General features: G+C 26.8%; 1 long non-coding RNA gene and 1 pseudogene across 9 annotated transcripts; one reads left to right on the forward strand and one right to left on the reverse strand.

Moving 5' to 3' along the window:
* The window catches only part of LOC106337922, a 16,191-nt pseudogene extending 8,276 nt beyond the window's left edge, over positions 1-7,915 (reverse strand).
* On the forward strand, positions 2,313-5,281 carry LOC106341677. 9 transcript variants are annotated; one of them, XR_001269732.1, is made up of 6 exons: positions 2,313-2,865; positions 3,047-3,389; positions 3,771-4,002; positions 4,149-4,213; positions 4,309-4,476; positions 4,837-5,281. It is a non-coding gene; the product is annotated as an uncharacterized LOC106341677 (long non-coding RNA). The 9 variants fall into 9 exon arrangements; XR_001269729.1 differs by lacking the exon at positions 4,149-4,213 and having other exon boundaries at positions 3,047-3,232; positions 3,319-3,389; positions 3,617-4,002; XR_001269728.1 differs by lacking the exon at positions 4,149-4,213 and having other exon boundaries at positions 3,047-3,145; positions 3,319-3,389; positions 3,617-4,002.
* Positions 7,916-9,781: the final 1,866 nt, after the last annotated feature.

Below are 9,781 nucleotides of genomic sequence, written 5' to 3' on the forward strand. Positions count from 1 at the left end.
GTACATTAAGATTTAAACATCTATCTTAAAATGTAAAATAGAGATATTAAGTAAATAAAAAGTACAAGAAATGGAAATACATATACAGGAAAATAAATAATAAGTAAATAATGTAAATATATAATATATGAATTATATATATAATAATAAGTAAATACACAATTTTTTTTAAAAAAATGGAAAAAGTTCATTATGCATTTAACATCTATCTTAAAATGTAAAATAGAGATATTAAGTAAATAAAAAGTACAAGAAATAGAAATACATATACAAGAAAATAAATAATAATAAATAATTTAAATATATAATATAATAAGTAAATACACAATTTTTTTTAAAAAAATGGAAAAAGTTCATTATGCATTAAACATCTATCTTAAAATGTAAAATATATAATATAATAAGTAAATACACAATTTAAAAAAATGGAAAAAGTACATTAAGATTTAAATATCTATTTTAAAATATAAAATATAAATATAGATATTACGTAAATAAAAAATATAAGAAACGGAAATAAACATTTTAAAAAATGGAAAAAGTACATTAAAATTTAAACATCTATTTTAAAATATAAAATATAAATATAGATATTACGTAAATAAAAAATATAAGAAACGGAAATAAACATTTTAAAAAATGGAAAAAGTACATTAAAATTTAAACATCTATCTTAAAATGTACATCTATATTAAAATGGTAGTAAATTATATAAAAATGGAAATACCACATTAAACGAAAAAAAATAAAAATGTATAGTTTTACATCAAGGAAGTCCCTATAAAATTCATTATTCCATCAACATCAACCTCACATTATTAAGGAAAACTTCATAGCACTCGAGCAAAAAAATGGTTCCACCATCAACTCTTGCCGTCCCAAAAACCTGTAATGACCTTGAAGGAGATTTTTTATAACAACGAACTTTTTGTTAGGTGGATTCATTGTTGAGAAACCCGCAACTTCCAAAAGCCAAACTTATTCATGGGAATTGAATTGCTTTTCATAGACTCAAAGGTATTCTTACAAATTTAAATTAATATAATCCATAATTTTATTGTTAATATTCATATTACTCTTTCATGATCAAACCATTACAGTTAATAACCATTCAATCGTTTATCCCGAAACACTTCCTTCCTCACCGAATCAGGTAGTGGTTCATGTTGGTTTAGTATTGTTTTTGGTTTATTAACCGGTTTAAGATGGTCCTATTGTAAATATAATTTAAGTTGGTTTAGCATATATCATGCTTAAAATAACTTAAATTAAATAATAGTAATATTATGCTTAAAATATAATTTTAGAGAACTTTCAAATATAGTTTACAGAACATTATAGGTGATGAATTTAATTTATTAAATTCGTTTATTACTTAAAACTAAGTTTTTTTAAAAAACATAATGAGTTATAAATATCAATGTTGGATTGGTGAGTATAACATGAAGACAAAAATATAAATATTTCATTTTCAAGATAAGAAATTCAGCTTTTATTCAGTTACTCAATATATAATATCTTAAATTATTTAAAAAAATAAAAACAACAAATGGTTATTTTCAAATAATGGATGTAATTTACATTATACTATCATTTAACAAGTATTAGATATGTTTTGATATATCATTATTTTCTATTTTCAGAAAAAAATAAATTGTTAAACATCAGTATCATCTAGGTTAAGTATACTAACAATACAAATTCAAACATCACAAAAAATATTTACATACACATTATAATACAATAATTTATTCTAAATATACAATTCAAAAAAACAATATTCAAAAGAATAGTTATATACTTAATATTTAAAAATCAAAGATATTTTTGCTAAAATTGTACTTACGGATCGATCGATTGTTGAGCATGTGGTCGATCTGAAAATACTTTGCAGTTTAATTAAATATCTAAAACATTTATTCCAACACTCAACAGATAGTTTTGCTAAATATGATAACTAGATAGCCAACAAAATTACAAAAAATATTTAAATAGTAAAAAATATGTTAATTTAACGTGTTAAAATTTAAAAATAAATTTTAATTATGACAACATTTATATAAATATATATCATAACTTAAATATAAATAATTTAACAACTTAAATTAGAAAAAAATAAAAATCCTGGGCGTAGTCCGGGTTAATTCCTAGTACAATAGATAAAAAGAGAATAAGATCAACATCTAAACTGTCCACGTAGGACTAAAAAATCAACCAATAAAAAAGAGTTATTTTCCCATGTCATAAGAGCTTTGTTCGAAAATGATAAATACCGAGACTTTCGTGTTGGCTATTCGCCCAGTCAAGCCAATTTCTGGAAATGGCTCACAAACTTTCTCTTCTCAGTTTCGGATCCCTGCAATTCTTCATTACCACAACAATTCCTTTGTCAATCAATTATCTTTTACTCCTTTCTTTATGGTTTCTTTTCACCTCCCTATTATCTTTTCCTATAAAAATCGTTTCTTCCAAACTTTAATTCGAAAAACCTCCACTAATGAAGGTAAAGCTATGGCCATGAAAAATAAATAATTCAGAGTCTGTTGCTCTTCCTCTACTCTTCATACCCGGTAATCAAACCCCACAGTATTCATAGCTATAGAGAACGGCGAAATCCACCGCCACAGCCCCGGCTCAATTTATAAGGATGTGATCGTTTACCATCAAGTTTGCTTGCTTACATGGTTGCAGCTTCATAACTCGTGCCATGTTTGTCATACGAGTTCATGACTCATGGAGGTCAGACCAGTGGGGAAGACGGACAACGAACGGTTGAGAGTTCGCCGACGCCGAGGAGACATGATACGAATTAGGATTCTGGGAGTGGATCTGATATCGATACTACATAAGATGAATTGGATTGAGGTTAGTGGATTGTCTATCCTGTGAATTTTGGTGCTGACCAATCTATTGTTTGTGTTGTGTGTGTGCAAAGTACTTTCCCTTTTGATTTCTTAGAATAAAAAAGTATGAAAACTGATTCATTTTTCGGAATAAAGTATTGGCCTCAACTGATACATTGTTTTGTCTTCCTGTTCTGTGCAAGAAATTCATGGCATACAATGAAATTCTCAAAACATTTGAAGATCAAGAGGAGTTAAAAGAGGTTTGACCTTCAAATGCTAGCAAGAAGGCGGATCAATGGGTAGCTTTTCGAATATACTCTGTAGACATTCCTTTTACCTGTTCTTCTCTCCAATATTTGTGTTGCCACTTGCCAGTGTTAACAATGGTGGCTTCCCTAATCCCACGTCTGTTATTTTCTTCAACTAACAAAATGTGTTTCATGTAGCATTTAAAGCACTGAATTTTTCTCAGGGTTATGGAAATGGGGAAGAAGCTCGCAGAGAGGATAAGGAGCAAAGGGCCTTATATTGTCCTGAGTGTATGTACGTTAATCATTTCACTCTCACTATTGAAGCTTCTTATTTTCTTTTTTTGTTGTTGCACATACAGCTGTAAGACTAATATTATTATTACTTTTTTATAATTGGGTATAATATGCTTACGTGATATAATAGTTCAAATAAGAATATATATATGATTTATAAAATTTGATTGTTACTGCTCTCAATGGTGTATATATGTTACTTTGTCTTATTTATTTTCCCTGCAGCTAATTGTGGCTTTGAAAATTTATTTTCTACACCGAAGAAAAGAAGAAGCCAGTGACTGTTTTAACGTTTTGTTGTCTTCTAAGCTCTGTAAATGTTTATAAAACTGGTGTTTGATGATTATGTGCCTCACATTGTTTTTATTTTTATGGATAGGTTGAATCCCAGCTCACTGAATAAAAAAAAAATACCCAACTCCGTATTTTCGAATGGTCTTACATAACTGTCTCCACTGGGATCAGTGGCCTTATGCTACTGTCGATATACTACAGATTCCACCAACGCCATATCTACAAAGCCAAAAAGGAGGAAGATGAACATGACGACTTGAAGCCAGCCTCTATCGCTGGGGGTGGAAACTGCAGCAAATCATAGTAGACACTACAAGGTACTCGCATGTAAACACTACATCCTTTGTATTACGTCTTCTTTGTTGTTTTTGTTATTCTCCCTTTCTTTATATGGCATCTTACTAGATGTTTCCAAATGAAATTTGGTAGTTCATCACAAAACTTCTCTATTTCATTGATAAAGGGGAGTCATTCACCAATGATGTTTTATCGTTACATGGATTCCAGTTTTATTCATTTGAAACTCTGGTACATGCTTACCGAACAAAATAATGTATAGCGACATTTGTATATATTAGTGAATTAAACATTTTACATGGTTTCTCATATTGCTTCATGTGCAGGTTGAAGCAAAAGAAGTTTTCTTTTCTGTTACAAAGCTTTCCCAATCTAAAGACACTGGTTTGGGAGAGAACGGTTTACTTGACCATAAAGGAACTTTCTCCATCAGTTGCTAAGGTTCATAGTTTGCAATTTGCTTAGGTGGCTGAATCCTAACACCAATACTGAAGGTATAGTTTCTGATAAGTGGTTTGTTTTTCCATGGTTATTATTGTTACAAGCTCCCTGATCAGGGATATGATCATATGAATAGCAAGATTGATATGTATCTTGCAAACGGTATAACTCTCTTATACCGAATAATAGACGAAACCCTTTTTACACAAATTAAGTGGTACTTGAAACAAACCATTGTCGATAAGAACTATGTTGTTTCAATCTCTGTTAGTAAGTTCTTTTGCATGCTTCTTAGTTGCAAAACCATAATTTTCTAAGATGGCTACCACTACAGATGCATTAGTTACTACTCAGGTTATGCTGCAAAATGGTTAGTTTCATAAGTTTCACCTTATACATTGATATATATGTAGAAAAGAAGAGAAAGAAGAAAAACTTACAAGGCTAAAAGATGTTAAGGGTCATTAAAAGGATAAATCACTGCAAGAGCATCATTTCGAAGTATTGGACTTAACGTGTGTTTTTTTTTTTTTATCTTGGGAGTATTCCTTATGTACTGCTATTAGATTACATTGATAAGATAAGAAATGTATTTCTTAATTTGTTTTACCAGTGCCAACAATCACAAAATTATAATTTGTTCTTCTTCTTTCAGATTCTAATGATTGGTTGTTATTTGAGTTATTGTGATTTTCAGTAGGGATGTTTAAATGAAGATAGAATCTAACAAGTCAGTGTCGGAGGTTAATAATGAAATTGAGAGTGAGGATGGTAGTGAATAAGTTTGTAGTTGATCATTTTAAATTACGTTTTATTGTGTATAATCAAATTCATGATGATAACGGTGACCAAGGTTGAAATTTGTAGCATGAGTACATATGGTTGATCTCTTTGTCTTCTTTATGTTTTCGTAAAATTGTTATGGGAATGAGTAAAAGAGAGTGTTTTTCTTTATTATTCTCTTTGTTTTAATACTTCACAAAATGTTTTATTCCCTACATAATTTAGATTCTTATTTTATAAATTTGTGATCTCATATTTCTATTTTGACATGTGATCAATTCAAATAAAATTGTAGATGAAAATTGACAAATAAAATTGATTTAATTGGCCAAGATAATGTCATTGTTTCAAACTCATGCCCAATTCTAAATTTACACATTTCTAAAAAATTAAATATAATATCCTTTTGTATATAAATTATCAAAAAATAAATAAAGCAACAAATAAGTGATAAAGCAGTATAAGGAATTGTATTAATATTTGATGATGCAATTAAATAAAACATAAAATATTCAGAAATTTACTAAGTATAGCTATAAAATAGTAATAATTAATAAATAAAATGAATAAAAACTAATATCAATTTGCAACGAAGTAAGAAGAAGAAAAAATAAGGATTATAAAATGGAAAAGTAAAGAGGAAATAAACACACAAATTTATTACTTCAATGTATACGTGAATAAGTTTGAACCAAGATGAGTCTACTTATTTTGCTACCAAATTTTTTTTCAAGCAAATAGTAAACAATTAATCCATCAAATTTAAAAAATAAATTATTAATTATATTTTTAATTTATATAAAATTTAAAACTAAACATCAATATACATATATATATATAATTAAAAACATATATTAAGGATTTTTGATGTATCATGCATTCCCGTTATAGTATTTTTTTACAAATAGTAATACATTCTAACACCGTCTTCATAAATCATTCAAATCACCCAAGAAACCACAATAATTCTATTAAGAAAATATACCCAAAATACATTCATACATCTTATGGCGAAACTTACAATCAACTGTTATGTCTAGCCACTTACAAACACATTCCTATTAGATAGTCTTATAAATAAATTTTGTGTTATTTATATTTAAAAATAGAAATGTTTTTGATTTTAGGGAAATTCTCATAAATAGATCTTTTTCAAGTTTTGATTACAAAAATAGACCACAAAGAGGAAAATGACCAAAATATTTCATTTAATAGGTAAAATGACACTAATACCCTAGATATATATATAAAAAAAAATAAATATATTTTAATAGTTTTAGATTATATGTTTTCAAATTCGAACTTTTTAATAATTTTATTTTGTATTTTTTCTTCGAATTTTTTTTTACTTTTTTTTTTAAATTTTCGTTTTGTAATTCGAAAATACTTTTTGAAACTATTTTTATTTTCAAATTTTTAATATTTATTTTCTATTTATAAAATTTTAAACCTCAATCTCAAATCTCCACTCCTTAACTCTAAACTTTAGGTTTAGATTAGTTAACCCTAGGGATATAAGTGTATATTTACCTTTTTAATGAAACCTACGGTATTTCCCTTGATTTTAAAGGTCCATCCTAATATTATTGAGAAAACACACATAACAAAAAAAAAACTAACACAAAAAAAACTAAATACAAAAACATATTTCGTTATAGGTTTGCTTTTCTAAAGGTACAAACAAAAAATATAAATAGAAAGAAAAATTACAAAAAATGTTTTAATCTTGAAATATCTCAAATCTAACTTTTATACTTTTCTTCATATGAAATGGCCAAAAAATAAATTTTGACAATTTTAAAGCATATAAGAGTAAAAATAAATTAACTTGATAACGATTAATAATCCAAACATATATAAAGCTGAATGGAAAATAAATTTCATTATCATGTTTGATTTTTTATAACATTACAGAAATTATTATTCACCTCAACATTTAGAATAAAATATTATTCTTACTTTACTTAAGATAGTCACATTAATCCACTCAGAAGCCAATAAAAACATATATTACATAGAAGACTAATGTTACATTCAAAAAGCAACTTGTACCTTAAAAAAACTCAATCTATATACATTTGTTTTATTCTTTTAGAAATTTTCTGATTTATAAATTCTAAATTCATTAAATTGTTTTAAAAATACACAAAAATCTATAAATATTATAGAAAAACTATTTTTTGGTCTATTAATTGACCGAAATAATATGTAAAAGCATTTTTCGCGCGTAGCGCGGACAAAGACTCTAGTATTTATAAAGAGATGTAAAATAATATAATAGTTTTACCACTTTGCTAGAGAAGGGGGGAAGCTTGATCCATGTGTTGTTGATACCTTCGACAATGGCAGTTGGGTTGCATCCAGTTTTAAAGCCTAAAGTAAATACAATGATGCTATAGACACCCGGTGAAACGAACAGCTGCGACACTGGCAGTTGGCTCCTCTGTTGGAGTCTCTTGCTTCTCTCTGGCCATGTCGTCTCCCTCTTATTTTGGTTATTATGCCTTCAGCGACACTTCAATCTTATATATATCAGCAGTAGGATTTGTTACCATTTTAACCCTTTGATTTAATAATGTCGGTGGAATCAATGGTTTCGTTTTTCTTCATCTTACTTTTTATGTCTTTCTGAATTTCTAATCTAATTTCTCATTTACTGTAAAGTATTATTACTAGGAGTTGCATCACGCCAAGAGGGGAGATATACATATTTTCTCTTATTTTATGTTAACTTAGCATTTCTAACCTCACTCAATTTTAAATTCTAAAATAAAATTTGAAGTAAAACTCAATTCTACTACGAAATAGAAAATTAATTAAATTAAGTTGAAGTAATACTCAATTCTAGTATGAGTTTGTATAAGTTGATGACAAAAAAAATAGAAAATTAAATTAAAAAATAAAAAATAAATGTATTACTCTATTCATTTTGAAAAATGAAGTTTCAATATGGAAATGTACTTAGGCAATAATATAAAGTATTTAACAAATATATTACACATTCTTCGGTTAACACTATATTTTAACAAAATTATATGAAAATTGTAACAATTATATTATTACAAATTTTTTTAAAATTTGTAACAATTCTATCATTTCGTGCTTAAATTTAATAGTGTAGTAGAATTCTTTTGAAATCTACTAGTTTTAACTTCTAAGTAGACTTCTGAAGAAGTTATAGTGGATAATTTTCAGTTTCAGATCTAAATAATATATATACATTTAGAAAACATGAAAATAGCTTTAAATCTGAGAACCTTTAAAAATATAATTTATAAAATTAAATAGTGGTAAGGTAAAAACATAATGTTTAAAGTTTGAATCAATAACTTCATTTGAATATAAACACAGTTAAAATATATATATTTAAATCTTATATTTTAAGAGATCAAGGATGAAACTATGAATGGAAATACCAAAAACAAAATAATATTGTGAAAAAGATATGAAAAATAAGAAATTTCTGGAAATATCATAAGTTGGTTACCACTTTTCAAAAAGACACTCAATCAAAATTCAATTTTCTTAACATTTGAGTCTATGGTTTAGAAATTATTATTAAGAATTTAGTATTTAGGGGGTGTGGTTGGGTTAATAAATTTCTAGAAATGTTTTATAAATTCTTCTTAAGCATGTATAAATGATTTAGGATGGTTAGTTCAGTCTTTTTCATCCCAAACTTAAGATATTTATGAAAATTGTTATCTTTTAATGGTAAATTTGAAAAACAGTATAAAATTTGTGTTAAAATTGAATTTCTCCTCAAAAATTAAGAAATTAAGCTAAAATGTTTTTTGAATTCAAAGAGATTAGAGAGAAGTGAGAGAATTTTAGAAACTTGTGCAACATTTTAGAGAGAATGTAAATTTTTTTTATATAAGCAGACAAAAATTTGTAACTAAATTAAAATTTACAACATAGTGGACTTCTTTTGAACTATTATGTTTAAAGGTATAGAGTTGACTTCGTCGGATATCTATTTTGCAGACATTTTTGGAAGTCTACTTTGATAATTTAATTATTTTTATTTATTTTATAGTTCAAATAGTTTTAATATATGATTTCATAATTCTTGAATACTAGTTTGAAGACTAATATTTTCATTTATTAATACAAATAACTAAAATTAGTTTAAACTATGTTTTTTTTGTCACTGAGTTTAAACTATGTAATCTCAAATTTTAGAAGACTACGTAAGAACTCAAGCAAACTTCATTTGAAGTATACTAAATCAAAAACTCTAAATGTCTACTTGATAACCAATTTTTGTTAATTAATTAATGTTTCAAATATGAAAATCTTCTAAAATATACACAACTTAACATTTAGATTACTTTTGTATTTAATTGAATATGAGGTAAAATTTTAAATTTTTTTTTTTACAAAATCACCGATAATTTAATCATAATTTACTTCTTTTTTTCTTTGAATTATATAGGGGTATCTTGGCCTCCACAGAAGTGGGTCCAGAATAGCCACATGTTATCTGCCTACGTTTTCAGCCTACGTGTCGATCCTCTATCCCTGGCAATGCCGAAATATTAATTCTCCAGTGGACGGGACTCGAACCCTGGT

The sequence above is a fragment of the Brassica oleracea genome, chromosome C4, assembly GCF_000695525.1.
Source record: "Brassica oleracea var. oleracea cultivar TO1000 chromosome C4, BOL, whole genome shotgun sequence".
In the NCBI taxonomy this organism is placed as follows: Eukaryota; Viridiplantae; Streptophyta; class Magnoliopsida; order Brassicales; family Brassicaceae; genus Brassica; species Brassica oleracea.